Here is a 23,145-nt window from a genome sequence, read left to right as displayed (position 1 = left end):
CGGAACTGGACGATGTTGTTTGGCACATGGAAGCTCTTAATAAGTAAGTACATGGCCGAGTCCCCAAATGACATTCCAAAGAGCATTTCTCTATTAAATAACTAAAACAACGCAGATGCTTAAAGCGGCTTTACAAAGTAGAATCACCGTAGATGTTTTAAGTGCTACATAAGGTGAAATGTGTGCTAGCATAAAAACAAAATGCTATGTATGCGTTCCAGATTATCACAAAATGTTTCTGGGTTTCTGACATGAATACAACAATCCCCTCTCTTTCCTTTAATGATTGGTTAAACTCCTGGACTGGAAAAGGATTTTTTGTCCACTATCAAAGGACTCTTATTTGAGCTGCTTTTTCTTTTTGTTACGCTAATCATGTTTTGCTGTTTTCTCCCATGTCTCTCCACCTGGTTTCAAGACTCCTTCACTGCCCTAACTTCAAGCCAACAGATGACCCTTTCCACCTAGGAAGATCTACACATGCAGTCTCCCTTGGATTCAGCTGCCTCTGTCTTTTGTAACTCCTATCACCTGTATAAGACCCAACTGACCAATGTTGACCCATAGGTAGGGACATCTCTGTGCCCCGACTCAGCAGGAAGAAGTTACAGAAGATGAGACCTTCCACCCTCAAAACCTTAAAGATTTAAGGGTCAAAATTGTTCAGGGGGGGAATGATACGGGAAACAAAGGCAAAAGAAAAATTATTAAATTTCCTTACTACCTATAGCCCATTGACGAAGTCCTTGAAACAGGCAGACTGACATTCCTCTAGGGACTCAACTGCCCCGATGTTAATACCTTGCTAAGGGCAAAAGGCAATCCTAGCCTGACCCCGCCCCGCCCCCTCCCCCCCCAGCCAGGATCCCCTAAGTGTACGGGATTTTAACGTATAAAAGTTCCTGTATACGTTATTTTAACGTATAAAAGTTCCTTTATTTCTAAACCCCCAAGATACGTGTTGACAGTCATCCCCCAAGCCTATGGCCCACTGATACACATCTGAAGGGTCTCATGACTAAGGTTCTATTAGATGGTAATAAATGACCTCTTCCCAACAACAGCTAGCCCCCTCAAGGTCCTGGAAACCTTGCTTCCAAAATTCCTTAGAGACTTATGCTATCCCTAACCCTCTCCCACCCTGAAGGTATATATTGGGCCACTCCTCATGACCCCATTGCAGCTCTTTCTGCCCACGGGCCCTGTCCCCGTGCTCTAATAAAATCACCTTTTTGCACCAAAGACGTCTCAAGAATCCCTTCTTGTTCGTTGGCTTCGAACCCTAACGTTCCTTCCTACCTCATGCCTATATACAGGGCACAACAGTCAGATGATAGGTGGCGGGTGCTCACTGTAGAAATCTTTCAACGTAGCTGTCCGCTGGAGAAGATGTTGAAGAAGAAGAGAGGAGAGACGCTGCCAAGAAAAACCTCATACAGCGGCTCGCGCCTTTCTCGCTTGGGGCTTTCTCCAAGGAAACGAGGGTGAAGGAGCTCTCCGGCTACGCCTGCCCGCGCGTTTCCGTTCCCAGGCGGAGGGCCGGCGGGGAGGGCAGGAAACCAGGAAACGACGCGCGCGTGTGGGCGGTACAGGCAAATTATAAACGGCTGTTTCTCCCGGGGCCGATGGGAGCAAAAGAATAAAAAGCGTGCAAGCCCCCCAAAAGTTAATGATCTGACAAACTATGTATGTGTTATGAGTTGCGACGATGACATACTGTCAAGCTTGGGGGAAGACGGTGGGCTTTCGTTTGAGGGTGACTTTTCTCACCGTGATCTAAAAGACGTGTGAGAGGCAGGGTGCCGCGGTGCCGGGAAGGAGCCCGTTATCGCTTCTCGGCCTTTTGGCTAAGATCAAGTGTAGTATCTGTTCTTATCAGTTTAATATCTGATACGTCCTCTATCCGAGGACAATATATTAAATGGATTTTTGGAGCAGGGAGATGGAATAGGAGCTTGCTCCGTCCACTCCGCGCATCGACCCGGTATTGCAGTACTTCCGGGAACGGTGCACCCCCCTTCGGGGGAATAACGCGGTTTCAAAGAACAGTTTGGTTTTCGTGAGTGTCTTTTTCAGCCCGTGGGTTTGGGTCTGCATCATGCTCTGTGACGTGTCCCGTAGAGTCTGGAACGAGTGGGTCTAAATGTGCAGACGTGGTGCTTGATCTAGGACCAAGTGTAATAGGGCTGTTAGGTTAGGGTTGTTGGGGTTAGGAAAGCCCCGATAGTGACACTGTATGAGAACTTCGCCGCCCGCGTTATATTTATAATAGTCTAGCGGGACCAATTTTAAACTGAGTGACCCAAATTGCGTACGCAGTCTGTGGTTATCTTCTCCGTTACCGACACGTTATAGAAATAGCTGCCGACTCTTGGAGACGTGTGAAATTGGCCAGAGCTCTGAGATCAATAAAACATTTACAAGGTGCACACTACGTCAAGTCCGCAAAACTACCCCGAGATAGACGAAAACTTTCACGCCGAACATGTTAAGCGTTTCCCTCCCCACACGGAACTCAGAGAGAAACCCTTAACTAAGCGCTCCAAACCGTTTAATGGTTATCATCCTTCACCCACATTACACAAATACAACACCAACCTCCTGCGGAACAGAGCCAAGCTGTCGAAATTTCGAAACGGCGTGAAAGTTTTCGTCTATCTCGGGGTAGTTTTGCGGACTTGACGTAGTGTGCACCTTGTAAATGTTTTATTGATCTCAGAGCTCTGGCCAATTTCACACGTCTCCAAGAGTCGGCAGCTATTTCTATAACGTGTCGGTAACGGAGAAGATAACCACAGACTGCGTACGCAATTTGGGTCACTCAGTTTAAAATTGGTCCCGCTAGACTATTATAAATATAACGCGGGCGGCGAAGTTCTCATACAGTGTCACTATCGGGGCTTTCCTAACCCCAACAACCCTAACCTAACAGCCCTATTACACTTGGTCCTAGATCAAGCACCACGTCTGCACATTTAGACCCACTCGTTCCAGACTCTACGGGACACGTCACAGAGCATGATGCAGACCCAAACCCACGGGCTGAAAAAGACACTCACGAAAACCAAACTGTTCTTTGAAACCGCGTTATTCCCCCGAAGGGGGGTGCACCGTTCCCGGAAGTACTGCAATACCGGGTCGATGCGCGGAGTGGACGGAGCAAGCTCCTATTCCATCTCCCTGCTCCAAAAATCCATTTAATATATTGTCCTCGGATAGAGGACGTATCAGATATTAAACTGATAAGAACAGATACTACACTTGATCTTAGCCAAAAGGCCGAGAAGCGATAACGGGCTCCTTCCCGGCACCGCGGCACCCTGCCTCTCACACGTCTTTTAGATCACGGTGAGAAAAGTCACCCTCAAACGAAAGCCCACCGTCTTCCCCCAAGCTTGACAGTATGTCATCGTCGCAACTCATAACACATACATAGTTTGTCAGATCATTAACTTTTGGGGGGCTTGCACGCTTTTTATTCTTTTGCTCCCATCGGCCCCGGGAGAAACAGCCGTTTATAATTTGCCTGTACCGCCCACACGCGCGCGTCGTTTCCTGGTTTCCTGCCCTCCCCGCCGGCCCTCCGCCTGGGAACGGAAACGCGCGGGCAGGCGTAGCCGGAGAGCTCCTTCACCCTCGTTTCCTTGGAGAAAGCCCCAAGCGAGAAAGGCGCGAGCCGCTGTATGAGGTTTTTCTTGGCAGCGTCTCTCCTCTCTTCTTCTTCAACATCTTCTCCAGCGGACAGCTACGTTGAAAGATTTCTACAGTGAGCACCCGCCACCTATCATCTGACTGTTGTGCCCTGTATATAGGCATGAGGTAGGAAGGAACGTTAGGGTTCGAAGCCAACGAACAAGAAGGGATTCTTGAGACGTCTTTGGTGCAAAAAGGTGATTTTATTAGAGCACGGGGACAGGGCCCGTGGGCAGAAAGAGCTGCAATGGGGTCATGAGGAGTGGCCCAATATATACCTTCAGGGTGGGAGAGGGTTAGGGATAGCATAAGTCTCTAAGGAATTTTGGAAGCAAGGTTTCCAGGACCTTGAGGGGGCTAGCTGTTGTTGGGAAGAGGTCATTTATTACCATCTAATAGAACCTTAGTCATGAGACCCTTCAGATGTGTATCAGTGGGCCATAGGCTTGGGGGATGACTGTCAACACGTATCTTGGGGGTTTAGAAATAAAGGAACTTTTATACGTTAAAATAACGTATACAGGAACTTTTATACGTTAAAATCCCGTACACTTAGGGGATCCTGGCTGGGGGGGGAGGGGGCGGGGCGGGGTCAGGCTAGGATTGCCTTTTGCCCTTAGCAAGGTATTAACATCGGGGCAGTTGAGTCCCTAGAGGAATGTCAGTCTGCCTGTTTCAAGGACTTCGTCAATGGGCTATAGGTAGTAAGGAAATTTAATAATTTTTCTTTTGCCTTTGTTTCCCGTATCATTCCCCCCCTGAACAATTTTGACCCTTAAATCTTTAAGGTTTTGAGGGTGGAAGGTCTCATCTTCTGTAACTTCTTCCTGCTGAGTCGGGGCACAGAGATGTCCCTACCTATGGGTCAACATTGGTCAGTTGGGTCTTATACAGGTGATAGGAGTTACAAAAGACAGAGGCAGCTGAATCCAAGGGAGACTGCATGTGTAGATCTTCCTAGGTGGAAAGGGTCATCTGTTGGCTTGAAGTTAGGGCAGTGAAGGAGTCTTGAAACCAGGTGGAGAGACATGGGAGAAAACAGCAAAACATGATTAGCGTAACAAAAAGAAAAAGCAGCTCAAATAAGAGTCCTTTGATAGTGGACAAAAAATCCTTTTCCAGTCCAGGAGTTTAACCAATCATTAAAGGAAAGAGAGGGGATTGTTGTATTCATGTCAGAAACCCAGAAACATTTTGTGATAATCTGGAACGCATACATAGCATTTTGTTTTTATGCTAGCACACATTTCACCTTATGTAGCACTTAAAACATCTACGGTGATTCTACTTTGTAAAGCCGCTTTAAGCATCTGCGTTGTTTTAGTTATTTAATAGAGAAATGCTCTTTGGAATGTCATTTGGGGACTCGGCCATGTACTTACTTATTAAGAGCTTCCATGTGCCAAACAACATCGTCCAGTTCCGAAGAGGGAACAAAAATGGAGGTTAGGTGGTCATACCAATGAGACACAGGATGTGTTCACCATTGTTTTAAATTTGGAAGGTTGACTGGGGTGGTAATGGTTTTAATACTGCATCCGTGCATCCAGGCAAAACCCAGAGTACAGTGGCCTGTCCAGCCTGGGGGAAGCCATGCACACAAGTTAAGAGTCGTATAGCCATTGGGTCCTGTTAGGAGAGATAGTCATCTAATTCTGGGCTCCTTTAACTGCAGTCAAAATATCAAGGGCTATTCAGTTTTGGAGGGCCGTCTTTTGAATTTGTGTAATAAAAGACAGTCCGTTGTCACTTTGTAGGGACCAAGGAGTCCAAATCTAGGGAAGTTTTTTCTTAGCAAAGTCTGTCACCTCCGTGGCCTTTTTACCCAAATCAGAAGCCTGGTGTGAATCCTCTATTACCTTCCATTGGTTACTTTTCGGTATAAAGATTTTTTTCCTGGGGCGCCTGGGTGGCTCAGTCATTAGGCGTCTGCCTTCGGCTCGGGTCGTGATCCCCGGGGTCCTGGGATCGAGCCCCGCATCGGGCTCCCTGCTCCGCGGGGAAGCCTCCTTCTCCCTCTCCCACTCCCCCTGCTTGTGTTCCCTCTCTCGCTGTGTCTCTCTCTGTCAAATAAATAAATAAAGTCTTAAAAAAAAAAAAAAAGATTTTTTTCCTTCATTATTAACAAGCCAGTCCTGTGCATTTCTTGGTCTGAATGGGCTGGACTTATGGACTTTATTGGAGTTAAGACTGATAAAAGACTTAGTATTTGTTTATTTTGTGCTGCCCGCTCGGCTGCACGGTCTAGCGAATTGTTTCCTTTAGAGTCTAAGGTCGTATCCCTCGATGTCCTTTGAGGTGAATTACAGCTACTTCCTCAGGTAGGCGTACAGCCTTAGGAAGAGTCATAATTTCAGGCCCATATTTGATTTATGGCTCGATAATAATCCCCTTTTCTCCCAAATTGCTCCATGGACATGTAGGACTAGGGACGCATATTTGGAGTCAGTATAAATATTAACTTTTAATAATAAGTATTATTATTTTAACAATAATAATTGCCAAGCACGAGGGAGCACTCTATAGCATACCCAGCTTTTCTTATTCCCTTTTCCATGAAACTGTTGCCATCGGTAAACCAACTGTCATTTGTATTTTCAATAAGGGCACCTTTTAATTCTGGTTGACTAGAATTAACGAGATCGATAACCTCTGAACAGTTATGCTCTATAGAAGTACGATGGTCAGGTCCAGGGATAAGGGTAGCTGGGTTCGAAGTCTGACAGGTTTCAAGTATTTTTTCAGGCATATCTATAAGCATAACCTGGTACCTAGTAAGTCGGCCTCCCATCGTCTATTGGTGGCCTTTGGTCTGTAAGACACTCTGGACCTGATGTGAGGTCATTACAGTCAGGGACTGCCCCGTAGTGAGGTTTGAGGCTTTTTTTTTTTTTTTTTTTTTTTATACACCAGGAGGGCTATTATGTGCTTGGCTAAAGCCTTTGTTTGCAATTGTACCTCAGTAGAGGTGGCTTCTAGGATAAATATGACTATGAGAGATGAAACCATCAAGAAGCCCTTTTTGTCTGAGGTCTAGCCTTAACAACATCCTAATTATAAGGAATCACTGGCAAGTGGGAGAAGACTTGTCAAGAGATAAGGGCATCCACAAGTGCATCATCCAATCTAGTCAGAAAGTGGGGTCATCCATTATCTCCACAAGCCCATAGTTAACCCTACAGAGCGGGGTATGCTCTGACTTTTAGGGAACGATTTTGTCATCCCAGCCACATAGAATTGGTCAAGGTGCTAGCTGAGTTATACAACTGTTGGGGAATCAATCCCATTCTCCAGCTGTTTAAACAGCCGTGTGCCCATGGGATCCTGTTATTATCCCCACAGAATAAAAAGCATGAAGATTGTCTATAGGAGCTATTGTGGTAATTTCTCTGAAGTTTACCTCAAGTTGCCTAGCTTAGGTAAACCACAAACATTTAAAGACAATCAGATCTAGAATTTAACATCCAGAAAGGTGTGTTATTGAAACATAATTTTTCTCTCTAAAAGAACCCTCATTTTTAACCGGAGATAGCCAAAACAGGACTAATTTATTTGAAAAACAAGTCCAGTTTTAACAAACTTGGCCTGATCATTTACATAAGCTCAGCAAGAAGAATAATGATTGATCATACAGATCTTTTAGAATCTGCTTTGCTAGAACTTTTATAAGGCATCTCTAGGTTGAACTTTTAGTAGCCTCTCCAGGCCAGAAGCCAAGCCAAGTACTTGCCATCAGGCATGCCTGCAATACCTGTAGATTTGGGCAGATTCCTCTTCACGAGGTCCCCAGAGTATCCTGAGGTTCCTGCACCTGCCAGGAAGTGACATTCTTTACTCACCTGGGGTGAGGCTGCTGGGAACCCGGTAAGCAAGGTATCAGGCCAACATTTCCAAGAGGCTTTACGGCTCCAGGTTTCATAAAGTCAACCTTAGTTCCTTAAAGCTGTCTGGTCACATCTGAGTCTGTGCATGTCTCTCAAATATGACATTCCAGTCAAAGCCTTGATAAAATAACCAGTGTTTCCAATGATGTCCTGTTACAAGGAGAACAGATTTTATTGAACTTATGCAAGTGCCTACGATTGCCATGGAAGAACGAGTACTTACTGAGACCTTTTGAAACTTAGAGGGTTCAGATGGAGAGAAAAGTTAAATGCTTCAATTTGTTCACAAATGAATACTTTATCATGTTTTTGTAAGTCATAGATATCTTAAGAGAAAGTTTCCTTGATCTGGAAGAGTAAACATTAGAAGACCGGCAATGTTTCAAACAAGAGCCGCAAAACTATAATCATCTTTTTAGTTCATTTAGTCCCACGTTACTAATTCTTGTTCAGTTTGAATGTAGCCTTAGTTAGTTCTGGAAATTCTTCTTCATTTCAGTTTTGATCTTAAAGATATTGAATACCTGTTTTTGTCCTAAAAGTCCTTTTTATGAGCCTCCTTGAAGATGAAATTCATTTTGCAAGACGATAAGAACAATTATAAATGACAAAAACTCAGAAATGGACATTGTTAATGATCTGCTATGAGAGTTCATTATGATGCAATTGACAAGGAAACTCAGTTATTTCTGTGACACATAACACTTCAACAGCCAGAATATCGAGCGATGATGACCTTATACCAGAACGTGACATACCAAACAAATAAGCCTAATTAGTCAACGAGGCTTTGTTCATGATTTAAATCTTGGGGAAGTTTGTTAAAACCTTAGAAAGTTTTAAAGCACATACCTACATCCAGTAATCAATGACTTAGCACTTTCTCCTATTTGGAAAAGACCTAGATGTCCAATGAATTTAATCCCATTTATAATCCAAGCAAAACTTTATTTTTCTTTTTTTTAAGATTTTATTTATTTATTTGACAGAGAGAGACACACGACGAGAGAGGGAGAGAGGGAACACAAGCAGGGGGAGTGGGAGAGGGAGAAGCAGGCTTCCCGCCGAGCAGGGAGCCCTATGCGGGGCTCGATCCCAGGACCCCGGGATCACGACCTGAGCCGAAGGCAGACGCTTAACGACTGAGCCACCCAGGCGCCCCCCAAGCAAAGCTATCTTAACAATTACCTACGAACACTTGGAGACAGATGAGATTAACCATCATTTCAAGTCATCCTTTTGCTAACAAACCGCAACAGAGATAACATGACCTTATCTGACCTTCGGCAAACCTCGATAGAATAAAAGTTTCACGTTTACTGCTGATAACTTAAAAGACCTGTCTATCTTAATTAAGCCAACAAACTTAAATACTGAATTTCATTCCACCTGGACTCCCCTCCGCCCCCCTCCCCCATTGTCAATTGTTACCTGAGACACTGGTGGGGAAATCTGGAGCGGGTGCTGTTAGGTCCAGGGGGTGCTCTTCTTGCTCCTTTTTTTTTTTTTTAATTTTTAATTAATTTTTCGACAGAGAGAGAGAGAGCGAGAGAGGGAACACAAACAGGGGGAGGTGGGAGAAACAGGTTTCCCGACGAGCAGGGAGCCCGACGAGCAGGGAGCCCGACGAGCAGGGAGCCCGACGAGGGGCTCGATCCCAGGACCCTGGGATCATGACCTGAGCCGAAGGCAGACGCTTAACGACTGAGCCACCCAGGCGCCCCTCTTCTTGCTCCTTGACAGTGAAGGGAGGAGCCATGGGGCCTAGGCCACCGAGGATGGTAGGGAAGCCAGTTGCGCAGGCTGCACCCAAAGTGGTGCGCAAACAGAAGCGGGAGGGGGAGACAGAAGAGGCCAAGTGCTGCCAGAAGGCAGAGAAAGCGTTCCCGGTTTCAGAGCTCATCAGCTCCAACAGAGGCGCAGACGCCATGGTTTCCTGCCAGTAAGGGGGGGAGGGGGAACAGGCGGTCGGCGCTGGGCCAGAGAAGACAGGGAATTTCCCCAAAACAAAGGGAGCTTCGGCAGCTGCTTGGGAATATTCCCTAAAGTCCCCATCCCGAGGTAGACTAATCACAGTTGGCTCCAATTATAGCCATTAACCCGGGAAATGAGTGAGGAAGAAGCCCCTACATCTATTAGGAGGAGGAACAGTGAGAGAGAGAGAGAGAGAGAGAGACAGAGAGAGAGAGGGAGAGGGAGGGAGGGAGGGAGGGAGGGAGGGAGAGGGAGGGAGAGTCAGAGTCCCCTTTGCTAGGGAGGGCCTATGTTTCTTCCAGCAACCTGGGTTTATTCGGAGGGGGCCTATTTAGATAATTATCATCCAATATGTCAGGAGGGAGTTTACTAACCGCCCCACTCAGGCAAACACATTCTGCAAGAGGCCCTTAGGTCGGGGTCCTGGTGTAGAGCAATGAAGGTACCCTAGGTCCATTTGCCCTGTTTCCTGCAGAAGAGATCTAACTGATAGATCCCACTGAGGCCATGCGGTGTCACAGGAGCTCAGTCCTTTCCTACGTTTTGCAATCCGAATTGTTTCCAGTGGGTTAAAAGTCACCCCAAGGGAGAGTCATTGGGAACTGAAGAAAAGAGAAGGTCCCTTACCTAGAAAATCCCCTCCCCCCGACTCCTGAGTGGCGTCCCACGCAGCATATGTCAGAGGTTCCTGGTGTCAAAGCGACCCGAGGCGTCCCCCGAACGAAATCGCTATGACCACCGCCACCGATAAAGGCCCCTGTAGGGGGGATGCTAGCGTCCCCTTCCCCGCCCCTCCCCCCACCCCCCAGCTTCCCCATTGCATCCTAGGCTACGGATAGGTGCCTGGCGTGTGGACCGAAATACCGTGCCTTGAAGGTCGTGCCGTGAAGGTCATGCCTTATTTTACCTTGCCTTAAAGAACTTGCTGTTTTTAACCCATGGAGAACACTAGAAAAGTTTTACAGGGGGAAATTACCGAATTTTGTAGCTTAAGTAGTTAGTAGAGGACACTGATGGAAAACAGGAAAGACAGAAATCCACCATGATCTAAGCGACAGTCCAACACATGTAGTCCTTACAGCGAACTTCCCTAGGAAACGGTCCCCGGTTGGGTTTTAATTCCATCGGGTACTGGTTTCTGCCGGCTCCCACTGGAGGTCCCGCGGCCAGAAGCGGCTAGACCAGGGATGTGAAGGGGATCACATTAGATCCATCAGGAGGAAACCTCGCCCAGGAGTCTTAAGATTGGCAGCCGTCCAGGTGACTTAGGTGGCTGTCCCGTGCCCAAGACAGACAACTTTGTGTAAGGACAGGAATAAGAGAGGGCATCAAGTTTCTGGGTCTCGTTACCATCCCGGCCAGGGTACTACTAACTTCCAGCCAAAAGGCAGGCTTTCTCCTCCCCGTAGAGTAGCCACGGGCTAGAGGATTGCAGCCTGAGCAATCGGCATGAAAGTGTTCCAGGAAGACCGTGCTCCTTGAAGAGCCCCTAAAATGAGAGTAAAGGAAGAGAAGAGAAAGTAGTTGCCAAGCTTGCACCGAGGCTGAGTCCAGATGAGACTCTGGACCCAAAGCCCCACGTCCGGGTGCCATATGATGTAGGAAAGAACGTTAGGGTTCGAAGCCAACGGACAAGAAAGAATTCCTGAGACGTCTTTGGTGCAGAAAGGCGGTTTTATGAAAGCACGGGGACAGGGCCCGTGGGCAGAAAGAGCTGCACTGGGGTCATGAGGAGTGGCCCATTATATACTTTCCAGTTGGGAAGGGTTAGGGATAGCCTAAGTCTCTAAGGAATTTTGGAAGCAAGGTTTCCAGGACCTTGAAGGGGCTAGCTATTGTTGGGAAAAGGTCATTTATTGTCAGCTAATAAGACCTTAGTCATGAGACCCTTCAGATGAATGTAATGAGAAAAAGAGAAAACTTTGCCTCTTAAACAGAACAAAACTCATTCCATATTGCAGTTACCAGAGGGGTCCTTCGGTGGAGCCTCTTAATGACTTGCCAACACCATCCAGCCAAAGACCACCAGGAACACACCCGTGATGAGACGAATTGGGTTATCCTTGTTGCAAAAGTGAGAGGGGACGCGCTTCGGGGCGAGGGTGTCAGGAATGGCTTATTACGTGCAGGATGTGGGCTTGCGGGACAGTTTAAAGCAAGCGAGGCCTTCCTTTGAATGGGGTGTGAAGGGTAGCAGCATTTGCCAACCCCCCCCACCCCACCCCCAATATGCCACTTTGGCAGAAAGATTATTTTGAGCTGAAACAGATAGAAGGAAGAACTCTGCCCTCTTCCGATTTGCCTCAAAGCAGGACATAAATGTGTACAGAAGTTAATCACTGACAACCCTAGATCCTTATCGGCCCAGAGACTGGCACCAGAGGACTCTACGTAACAAACTTTACTGGACGGCCCTTATCTTCTACTATTCCCCCCTATATTTAACTTCCTACAGTTTGCCACCCTAGAAACTCAAAGCCCTTTTACTTTGTCTTGTCACTTCTCTGAACATTTATTGGTTTTTTTTTTCCTTCTTTTTCTTTTTCCTGTTCCTTCTGTGTTAAGGAGCTATATAAGCCCAAGTTCTAGCCACCCCATTGAGTTACTCATCCCTAAGTTTCTCCCATGTATATATGAGATACACACACTAATAAACTTCTGTTTGTTTTTCTCTTGTTAATCTGTCTTTTGTGAAAAAGCCCCAGCCATCCCCCCACCCCCACCCCAAGAACCTCAAAGGGGAGAAGGAAAAAGATCTCCCCCGCCCTACAGATGCTTTTGGGAAGTCAGGGTAATTCAGCGATTGGGTAGCTGAATAAATCTTACCCAGAAGAAAGGAAAAACAGAGCGAGGCCAAAGTTGCAAACTGGTAAAGTCGTAGCAGTTACTCCTATTAGCCAGGATGGGGGGGCGGGGGTGGTGTTTGGTCCATTTTGTTGTTCCGACAACATTCTTCTTTTTTTGTCTCCGTTCCGACGTGACCACGGAGTGGTCTCACTTCTTCTGTCTTGATTCGTCACGGTCCCGGAGCGGCCTTGTCTGATGTTGATGTTGAAAATAAATAAAGGAAATCTCACTTAAAATGGAGTCAGGAAGCCCTGAAAGTGGAGCTCTCAAGCACGTACCACTCCTTGCGGCCTGCCTAACCAGCAGGAAGAAGGAAAACAAAAATTATTCTGACAAGGGAGAACCTTTTCCCATAGGCAGTTCAGCTCCTGCCTGTAAGAAAAAGGATAGAGCCCTCCTTGCCCCAGCAACCAGGCACTAACCACCGCTTGCACTTTAATGGGAAACTGCCACAACCTCAAACTCTTGTTCTTCTCCAGTGAACTTTTGTTCAGAGCAAGCCTCCCCAATGTCCTCCTAAAACCCAAATAGAAGCTGACCTTCCAAAAAAATAATTAATTAAAACAAAACAAAACAAAAAAAGCTGACCTTCCCTTTGCCTCTTTGGACTTGCCTGTAGGCTCCCCCCTAGCTTGCATGTCCGTCCCTAACTGCTATTCCTCTGCCACCCCCGAACAGACTCATTTTGCTAGTAAAATAACTGGCTATTTTATTTTTTAAGGTTGCCACTGGCTGGGCAAAACTGTGTATGTCCAACCGGAGACCACCACGGCTAGCTGTGAGTGGCGGGCCAGCTCCTGCCGCCGCTTTCCTCTCTCTCAAAACCAAAGACACATCACGGCGTCTTCGCGATCTAATTTTCCCTGTGTCTCGACGTGATTTGCTATGTCGTCATCCTAGGCATATTTCGGCCTGCCTGCACTTATTCCTCCATCCGCAGCTAGGACGAAAAAGTCTACAAGGATCAGGAAAATGAGGGAAGGAAGGAATCCCTTCTATAGAGGGGTGATGCAGCGTTCGCGGAACAAGTCATCGCCGTGGCACCCACCATCCTTCCGTTTTCCCCTTGCCTTGTTGTGGTAACAAAGTACGCATTCCCCTTTCCCGAAGGTAGACAAGCAGGTGGGAGACACCATCTCCACAGGCTCGATTTTGCTTTTGTTGACTGCAAGCCAGAATTGGGAAATTTTCATCTTTCCACCCCTGATGACAAAGAAAAGAACACGGCCAGAGGCGCCCATGTCCATGAGACCGATCATTACAGTACCGGCAGAGGAATCAGAAGATGAAAGCAAAGGACTGGTCTCTAATGAGGACGGTGAATGGGATTACATGAGGGACATCTCCGACCGCATGTCTGAAAATGACAATATCCTAGATGAATTTTCCCCAACTCCAGAATCTGCAGTTCAACAAGGGTCGCAAAAAATTTCTTCAGCTGTTACCTTTGGACAATGCAAGTGCAAGAAGAACCAGAAGTCGTGGTGAGGCCGAACCTGTTGGGGATGGCTTTGAGGTCCAGAGGCAGTATCCCGCAGGCCGGGTATGACAAGCCAACGAGCAGTTCCTGGCATCTGGAGCATGTCGCAAGATCCAGGTATTCAGACCTTCAGAACCTGGAAAGTATGAAGTAATTTACAATGTGGGTGTGCTATGTTTAAATTCGTATGGCAATTTTTAATAAAGCCGTTGCCCACTATGCTTTATTTTTGCCTCTGGTGTAAGGTAGCAAATGTTGATGATGTCTAGTTTTCCCCGGCATACCGGGCGCTAAGGTGAGCCACATGAGCCTGGTGGTATGCTTTTTGCCAGCTACATTCAGTGGCACAGGTGGCACCAAGATCGTGGCAAGGGAGCTGAGGGTATGTGCAGGGAAATTAATCTCGGTCAATAAGGATGGGAGGACAGGGTGCCTGGGTGGCTCAGTTGGTTAAGCGACTGCCTTCGGCTCAGGTCACGATCCCAGAGTCCTGGGATCGAGTCCCACATCGCCTGCTTCTCCCTCTGACCCTCTCCCCTCTCATGCTGTTTCTCTCTCTCTCAAATAAATAAATAAAATCTTAAAAAAAAAAAAAAAAAAAGGATGGGAGGACATATGAAAGGTGTTACACAAACCCAGTAGGCTAACTGAAAAGGAACCTGCGGAGGCTGCAAGCAAGTGGGCTGCTGAGAGGCTAGAGAAGGCAGATGAGAGTAACTTACCTGAAACTGAGTATGAGGCAGGATCCACAGCACCATTGTTTATTGAGCAGCCAGAGAAACCTGAGTCAAATGCAACAGATGGCATAGAATTATTTGAAGCCGGTCAACTAAGCAGTCGCTCTAAAGCAATAGCATCAAAAACCAAAGAGATTGAACAGGTTTACCAAGACTGTGAAACTTTCGGGATGGTTGTGAAAATGCTGATTGAAAAAGATCCTTCATTAGAAAAGTCTGTACAGTTTGCACTGAGACAGAATTTACATGAAATAGGTGACCGGTGTGTTAAAGAACTCGGGCATTTCATTGCAGAATATGAGACCTCTAGTCAAGATTTTGGAGAGCCTTTTTAGAAAATTACTGGCTCAGGCAACAAAAATGTTTCTAGGGGTCCCCCCCCGATTGTGTAAATCCTTAATATATGGAATTTTTGTGATGAAGAGAAATACTTTTGCTAGTCGACTACATTTCCAATGTCAAGTAAACATCTAAAATAGTCTAAGATATTTTAATTAGAATTTTTAAAATCTACATGTAGAGCCTCGTAATCCATACTTCTCTTTTTCCCCCTAAAATGATGGGTCAGTTAATTTTTCAAGCTTTGAAAAAGCAGTCCTGGAGAACAGCTCATGTTCTATTGTCTTCTATAGTATGCGATCATTTGTTTTGGTCACACTAGTGTAATTTATGAGGTTAGAGATCATTCCACGTAAAGCACTTACAGTCCTTTTGCATTTCATAGTGATACCATGTGAAAGTGTTAGAATTCGGTGTTGTGATTTTATTGACTTGTTGCTTATTTTAGGCTTTGTAACTTTTAATATGTTCAAGTGTACTATCCAAATAAACAATGCTTAAGCGTCTACAGAGGAAAAAGAAAATAAGGATGGGAGGACATTGGTGGCTTGGGGGTGGGGTGGGGGTGAAGGGACAGTGAAAAGTGGTAGGTGGTACCAAAGGGCAGAGGGAGGGAGGGAGGTGGGGGGGTGGAAGGTGATTGGCCAGTGTGAGACTGCATGGGGAAAGGGTTAGAGCAATGACTAGATCTAGGGTTGAACCAGGGGAGTGAGTGCCTTAGATAAGGATAGCCGAGGTGTGAGAACTGAGACGAAGGGGCTCGGAAGGATCAAGGTCACCGTGAGGCTGTTGAGATCACCGGGAAAAGCACGAGTGTGTTGGAAAGAGACAGCCGGGAACTAAACGTTCGAGGGAACGACCCCCTGCTGGACGAAGCACAGAAGCAAAGCAAAGCAACGGGCGGCCGGTATAGTCAAGTGCGGAGCTGTAAAGAACAGCAACGCGGGAACCAAGGCCTGAGCCCAAAGCAGACAAAAAGAAAGGCAATCACCACCACGGGAAGAAACAGAAACGCGTCGGCTCCACAGAAAAACTTCCAAGAGACTCCCCCCCCAACAAAACACAAACAAGCAAACAAACCCACAACAAGGAACCGTACGCAGCCAGCGAAAAAAACCCGAGCACAACACCCGCCCGAAAATTAAGCACCACGCACACACACCAAAAACCCCGAAGCCTATTTTTCTAACGCGACTATAAAGTTAGGGGGTGCACCGTTCCCGGCAGTACTGCAATACCAGGTCGATGCATGGAGCGGGCAGAGCAAGCTCCTAACCCAACTCCCGGCTCCAAAGATCCGCTTAATACGCTGTCCTCGAATAGAGGACGTATCAGATATTAAACTGATAAGAACAGATACTACACTTGATCTTAGCCAAAAGGCCGAGAAGCGATACCTGCTGCCCTCCCCGCCCGGGCACCGTCCTCCCACCATCCATATTCAACTCACGGTGAGAACCCAGACCCTCACTCCTGGCCTCATTTCCTTTGCGTCGTCGACAGGTCCACCCGTATCACTAGATGTTTGTGCAGACGTTTCCTTCTCTTCCCTCGGAACGAGAGATCCCGTATCCCTGGTTGCCCCGGCCGGCCCGCGCCCAACAGCCACACCGAATCTGCATGCCCCGCCTTTAGCTCCCCGAGGGGGCGCGGCCGCCGCCGCCCGACCCCACCCTCCCGACCGCCCCCGCGCGCCGCGAGCCCAAACCCAGCCCACCGCCCACCTGCCGCCACGCACACATCCCGCGCCGAGGCACGGCACGAGGGACAGCTGACACGGCTGCAGCTCCCGGGGCTCCCGGGAGCCCGTGAAGGCGAGACCTTAGTTTTGGTCACTTTGCTGTCTCCCCCCTCCCCCCGCCCCCAGCACGTACCGCACACTCAACCAGCGGTTCGGTGGGTGGGATCTCGCCTCCCACACGCTCAGCCAGTGCCCGGCGCGCCCTCCCTGCTCGGCACTCCTCCGCTCGCGTCCGTGTCCTTCGGGCAGTCTTCCGCCCCAGAGTCCGAGCCCCCGGCCGGGTCCGTCCCGAGAACGGGATGTCCCAGATGACATTCGTGGAACGGAACAATTGCCGTTTCCTCGGCGAGACTCACTCTGATCGACACGCACGGACCCCAGTGCCTGCACACTGCGCTCTGCGGAGGCCGGTCCTGTGCCCCTTGTGCCCTCGGCGGCGGGGTGGTCCCGGCCACCCTCGCCGCGAGAGTGCCTTGAATTTCGGCGGATCGGGGACAGCGACTGCGAGAGCGCGGCGGACCTTCTCAGGCGGCCCCTCCTTCCCCAGGCTCGCCGGCAACTCCGCGCGGCAGCCGAGTGGGATGGCTTCGGGGCGGGGGATGGGGAGGGAGGGGGGTGACCCCGCGGGGCGGGAGGGGGGACCCCGCAGGTCGGGAGGTGGCGGGGGGAGGGCCATTTCTTAGAGGCGGTGAAAAGGGTCCCTCAGCGCAGTTTTGCTGTGTACTTCTCTAATCGGGCCGAGTGTCTTCTCCTGTGTGTGAGCGCCACGTTTATGTTCTCCCTCCGAACTCTCTCTGTTCACGGACTTCGGCCCTTTTCTGGTCAGGTGAATTGGTTGGGCTTGTATCTGTACTTTACATATTAAGGGGGTTGGCCCTCTGTCTGTCCTCTAAACCTTGAATATTTTGTTCTGTTGGATAGCTGTCTTTGGGCCTTGCTCAGGGTGATGATGCCAGGTGCTTAGGGTTCCCCTGAAAGTTATTTCCTTAGGGGCGCCGGGTTGGCTCGGTGGGAGGGGTGGGGGCCGAGCGTCACACTGGGCCTAGAGGTTACTAGATAAATAAACTTGTAAAAAGTCATTTTTCATATCATGCTATTCATCAGTTTAAAAAAAAATACTTTTCAGATGTTGAGTCAAAGTTAGAAAGGACTTCACCATGAGGTTATAAAATAATATCCTAAATCTTCCCCTAGGTCTTTTTCTTCTTTCTCAACAGCTAAATCTTTAGCCATTTGGTGTCTACTCTGCAGTACAGTGTAAATCACTGAATTTTTCCTTCACAACTTGGAGATGCCACCTTTGATCCTGAACTGCACCACACCTACATTCTTGTAACATTCCTGGATTTTTTCTTTTTCTTTCTTTTCTCTTTCTTTCTTTCTTTCTTCTTTCTTTTTCTAGATTTCTTTTTAAGAATTTATTTATTTATTTGACAGAGAGAGAGAGAGACAGCATGAGCACAAACAGGGGGAGCGGCAGGCAGAGGGAGAGGGAGAAGCAGGCTCTCCACTGAGCAGAGAACCCGACGCGAGGCTCGATCCCAGGACCCTGGAGTCATGACCTGAGCCCAAGGCAGCGGCTTAACCGGCTGAGCCATCCAGGCGCCACTAAGATTTTATTTTCAAGTAATCTCTCGGGTGCTCTACTGACCTAGCCAGCCAGCCAGGCGCCCCCCCCCTTGGATTTTTCTTTAAAAAAGTAGCAGAACAGGGGGCGCCTGGGTGGCTCAGCCGGGTTAAGCATGGGACTCTTGATTTTTGACTCAGGCCATGATCTCAGGGTCCTGAGATCGAGCCCCGCCTTGGGTTCTGTGCTCAGCACCGGATCTGCTTGAGATCCTCTCCCTCTGCCCCTCTCCCCACTCGCGTGTGCGTGCATGCTCTCTCTCAAATAAATAAATGAAATCTTTAAAAAAGAAAAAAGGAGCAGAACAGGGGTGCTTGGCTGGCTGTCAGTAGAACATGCGACTCTTGATCTCAGGGTCATGAGTTCAAGCCCTACCTTGGGCCAAGAGCTTACTTTTAAAGAGAGAGAGAGAGAGAGAGAGAGAGAGAGAGAGAGAGAAAGCAGAACACACTGACCTAACCACCTTTGATTCTTTGAGTCCACGGGATTGACCCATCATGTCCATGCAGATGATGGTTGGGCACCCATCAGATAGAGCCCAACACTGAGAGGCGACTGTGATCCGATTCCTGCCCCCTAGGCGTTCATGGTCGCGGGTGGGGTGCAGGGTCACTTTGTATGGAGAGTCCTTCTCAAGAGAATGGACGCCCCTTTGGAAAGCGGCAGGCACTACAGAGTGGACGGACCCTCGGACAGAGCAGGGCGCCCAGTGATAAAGCTCTTGTCTTTTCTTACCCTGGGGAAATGGATCTGCCCAGCAGGACATAACCGCCCACGGCCGAGCTGGAGTCCAGGTCCCACCTCACTGGACTCTGGGCCTCCTGCCATCACCACCGGTTCCGACTTAACCAAGAGTCACCTCTTGTGACACCACCCGCCAGGGTGGTGCTTGGTCCTGGGAGTAGAGAGAAGCCAGACACCGTTCCTCTCTCCTCCCCGCCCCCATGCGGGGAGCATCCTGCCCAGGACCCGGATAAGACACCTGGCCAAATGGCCGGAACACCAGGTTCCGATGCACAGGGGACTGAGAGAGATGAACACATGGCTGGGGCTCCCACCTGGCCGTGACCCCCTTGAGGCCGAAGGCCTCTCCCATTTGGCTCCGTGTCCCTACCGGGAGCATGTGATGATGCATAGTCAAGAAATGCGATGGTGGGATGGAACACAGAGCCAGCTTGAATCGGGAAGGCCTGCCTGACATCGTAGGGGAGCTTAAAGTCAGAATTTCAATGCGAGTCAGAATTTCAGGGCACGTCCACATGAGGGGGGAACCGGGACATTGCAGTCTGAAGCAAGAGTGGGGGGGCCGATTTGGGGGAACGAGGGGACCGGTTTGCATCAGGCTGCCCTGCCCAGCCACCTCCAAGTTACGATCTGGGCCTTGGAACTGCCCCAGGGGACGCTTGCTTCTGGTGGGCTCTTTCCTACCATAATCGCCCCCTCACCCCCTCACCCCCTCACCCCCACGTCCCTTCCCTCACAGGCTCATTCATATCCTGAACTTGGCCAGCAGGTTCAGCTTCTCACAGGAACCCACACCCCTTCCCTCCGCCGCCGCCCCCCCAGGCTGGAACCCTCCTTATTACATCAGACTCTGATCCAATGGACGTCTGTTCACTGCCCACCGTGGAAGGCAGGATCACAGAAGGTCCCGTGTCATCTGTAAGGTGCCCTTACCCCAGGCCCTCCACTCACCACCATAATAAACACACCAACCCAGACTCCTCCCCTTGCTCTCAAAGGGGCCCTTTTTGAATCGGCCTGGGAGCCACCTTGCTCTCCCTGGAAAGCCTCATTATGTGAGCTATAAACCTTTCCATAGCCTCGTGGGGGGCGGGGGTCACCAGTCTACATCTAAAACAAATTTGGAGGATGAACTGGGGAAGGGGTCCGCAACCAGATCAATCTGGTTCCGCAGAGCGGCAGCACCCCACAGCAGCTCCGTCGCGCACCGGCTCTCAACAGATCCAGGGACTGGGTCCAAAGGTCTCCCCACTGGACGGGGGTGGGGGGGGTGGGGGGGTGGGAGGGTGTCTCCTGTGTGTGCCAGGCCCAGGGAATTCGTTATTTCCTCATCGGTACACTGTTTACTGAGCGCCTGCGGTGTGCTAAACACGAAGCCAGGCCCGGGACTGTCCTGAAGCGACTTGTGCCGGGATTTGCAGGAGCGCGTCCAACGCTTTCATTGTCACGGGGAATTCAGGGTTCAGAGGAAGCTGACCGGCGGCACCTTCCCCGATGTTCCGAGGAGTGCTTCCGGAGGGCGGGCTTGGAGGGCCACCAGCCTCGGGCCCCCGCCCCAGAAACTCGAATTCGATTGCTCTATGGCGGTGCTGGGGCATGAGTTTGATTAAAACGAAACCCCTGGAGTTCCTGGGGTGTCACCACGGTGGATAAGGGCTGCCATAGATACATCTGGAGAAACGAGCCTTCCTTCCCAACCGGAGAAGGCCGTGGTACCCTTGACCCCAACTGCTCGTCCTTTGTTCTGGGCGGTTGAGGGAGCCGGCACAGTGAGAAGAGAGCTACCAGAAGCTGCCGGATTAAGTCACCCAAGGTGGAGATCGAGTCAGTTGGGCACGTGCGTTACGTGCATTTCTTCTAAGAAATGCCCGTCGCCAAGCCGTCGACGCGCTCAGAGCCAGAAGCCGGACCACGGGGGAACGTGGAACAAGCTCTGACTACTAACAACGAAAGCGTCAAAGCTCGCTGTCCGCTTCAAGTAAAGAGTGCAGCAGCGAACAGATAATCAGGCCCAAAAGACACTGCGAAAACTCATCACACACCCAAAAAGTCTGCTTTTAGTTCAGCGGGTACTGCCCCCCCAAATGGGGGGGGTGCACCGTGCCCGGAGATACTGCAATACCGGGTCGATGCGTGGAGTGGACGGAGCAAGCTCCTATTCCATCTCCTAGCTCCAAAAATCCGTTTAATATATTGTCCTCGGATAGAGGACGTATCAGATATTAAACTGATAAGAACAGATACTACACTTGATCTTAGCCAAAAGGCCGAGAAGCGATACCCGTCGCCCTGTCCTCGCCGCCACCACCCCACCGCCATCCATATTGCACTCACGGTGAGCCATGTCACCCTCTGTCCACATTCCTGGCTCACTATCTTGTGGCGGTCCGCTCCACACGCGCTTGCAGTTGCAGTGATTACCCCGCGCTCCTGGTGAATTTTCACATCCCTTTCGGCTCCCTCGCGTCCTTCCCTAGAGGATGACCGGCGATTTGCATGCCCCGCCCCGCCCGCCCCGCCCCGGGGGCGGTAGCACTGCCGTCCCGCTCCGCCCCTAGCCCCGCCCCCCGGCCCCCGGACCTCCGGCGTCCCAACGCTGACACCCCCCCCTTCCCCCACGCCCGGCCCAAAGCTGGGGAGGGGGTGTGTGTGTGTGTGGCGGGGAGCTCCGGGACCCCAGCGGTCCCCGTGCGCCCGAGAACGCCGCGGGGTCAACGCTGTGCGCCCGGGAGGGGCGCGTCCCCCCGGGCCCCCAGGCACGGCCCCCGACCTTGGGCGGGGAGCGAACTGCGGCCGGGGCAGGAGCCTGTGCCTGTGACTGGGAGCCGGCCTCCGCCCTCCCCCTACCCGCCTCCTCTCCAGCCTCCCGCGACTGAGACACCCCCACCCCGCCAGCCACTCCCCGGCCCCGCTCGGTTGGTTCTCCGCAAAGCCTGCACTTAGCCGTAAGGACCGTGAGACTAGCACGGTCGCCCCTCAACCTCATGGACTCCTCAGTGGCGTCAACCCTGCGGGGAAAGAACCCTGATCGCACCACCGCCGCGCGCCGGACGCACCTGCCCTGCGTGCAGGCTTTGCTCTCCGTTTGGATCCTCAGGACCCCGGAGTGAGTTGAAGCTGTTCTCACCCTCACTTCCCAGCTGTGATCACCGAGACCAGAGAGGCTGAGAAACGTGTCCGGTGACCTGCCGCCCTCAGCCTGTCCCAAGACACCGCCTGCGTCTGGAGCACAGGCCCCGCCAGCGGCTGGAGTCTACCGGAGGGAGCCCTGAGAACCGGACGTGGACCTTGGAGGGGAGGAGGGCTGCCGGTCCGACGCACCTGGGTCGGCAGGAGCGAGGCCGCTAACGCGGTGGGGACATTTGCGGTCACCGCCCGGCCCTAGCTCTCGGCTCTGTGCCTCCCGGCCTGGGGGTTTCCCTCTCTCCCGTGGGGGTGGCGACGATGTCTCTTTCACTCGTTCTCGGGGAAGCGCGCGGTCTAGCGGGACCCTAAAGGAAGTTACCTTCCTGACGGATTAGCCCCCGAGGCCCTCTGTGGAAATGTCCGGCGGGAGTCGGCCCTCGAGTAGCCAGCCCTCGGGGAGAAACAGCGATTTGGCCAGTCACTTCTCCGAACTGTCATCTCCTCGCTGAAGGCCAGGCCCTAATAACACCTAACGTGGGGCCTGTTCCGTGCACCCTCCCTCCCCACCCGCCCCCTTCCCCTCCCCCCGCCCCCCCACCCCCCCGAGAGGCGCCCCTCTCGGGCCCCAACCTAGTTTTGAGTTTCTCTTGTAGCTGGCACCAGCACCGATAAGATTGGTCGCCTATGCGCTTTGTCCCAGGACCCCGCCTTCCTTCCCACACTCGCCCCGGGCCCTCCACCCCAGCCCCCCCCCCCCCCCCCCCCCGCCCCTGGGAAGATCCCACCTGGACTGCTTTTTCTGCCTCTCTGGCCCCGGCCCTTAGGCCGGTGCCCAGCACCTAAACATCCCTTGAAGGGATGAGTGAACGGGTGAGGATCCAACCAGGTGAGCCATCAACCCAGCTTACCCAGCCCCTGGCACAGGGTTATCCCGACGGGCTCTTCCCGCCTCT

General features: G+C 50.6%; 1 long non-coding RNA gene and 4 other non-coding genes across 7 annotated transcripts in view; 1 reads left to right on the top strand and 4 right to left on the bottom strand.

Moving 5' to 3' along the window:
• The first annotated feature begins 1,827 nt into the window (after positions 1 to 1,827).
• Positions 1,828 to 2,018, top strand: LOC148163449 (U2 spliceosomal RNA). The gene has a single exon (XR_015769391.1). It is a non-coding gene; the product is annotated as a U2 spliceosomal RNA (small nuclear RNA).
• A 1,082-nt stretch (positions 2,019 to 3,100) lies between these two features.
• On the bottom strand, positions 3,101 to 3,291 carry LOC114200623 (U2 spliceosomal RNA). Its single transcript, XR_003607490.1, has one exon. It is a non-coding gene; the product is annotated as a U2 spliceosomal RNA (small nuclear RNA).
• A 585-nt stretch (positions 3,292 to 3,876) lies between these two features.
• LOC114200566 (uncharacterized) overlaps positions 3,877 to 23,145 on the bottom strand; it is a 22,636-nt gene continuing 3,367 nt past the window's right edge. The window contains exons 2-4 of one of the 3 annotated variants that reach the window (XR_015769332.1): positions 14,601 to 14,660; positions 12,378 to 14,014; positions 3,877 to 7,727 (exon numbers count right to left, since the gene is read on the bottom strand). This is a non-coding gene — a long non-coding RNA (uncharacterized LOC114200566). Of the gene's footprint in view, positions 7,728 to 12,281; positions 14,015 to 14,600; positions 14,661 to 23,145 lie in introns of those variants that run through there. The other 2 variants (XR_015769331.1, XR_003607478.2) reach the window with 2 other exon arrangements.
• On the bottom strand, positions 16,159 to 16,349 carry LOC114200624 (U2 spliceosomal RNA). Its single transcript, XR_003607491.2, has one exon. It is a non-coding gene; the product is annotated as a U2 spliceosomal RNA (small nuclear RNA).
• Positions 21,155 to 21,345, bottom strand: LOC114200619 (U2 spliceosomal RNA). Its single transcript, XR_003607486.2, has one exon. It is a non-coding gene; the product is annotated as a U2 spliceosomal RNA (small nuclear RNA).

This window comes from Eumetopias jubatus, unplaced genomic scaffold, assembly GCF_037043125.1.
Source record: "Eumetopias jubatus isolate StellerSeaLion01/CBP00866 unplaced genomic scaffold, mEumJub1_p1.0 scaffold_10, whole genome shotgun sequence".
Lineage (NCBI taxonomy): Eukaryota > Metazoa > Chordata > Mammalia > Carnivora > Otariidae > Eumetopias > Eumetopias jubatus.
Note: the sequence above shows the minus strand (reverse complement) of the source record. Positions and strands in the feature narration are given on the sequence as shown.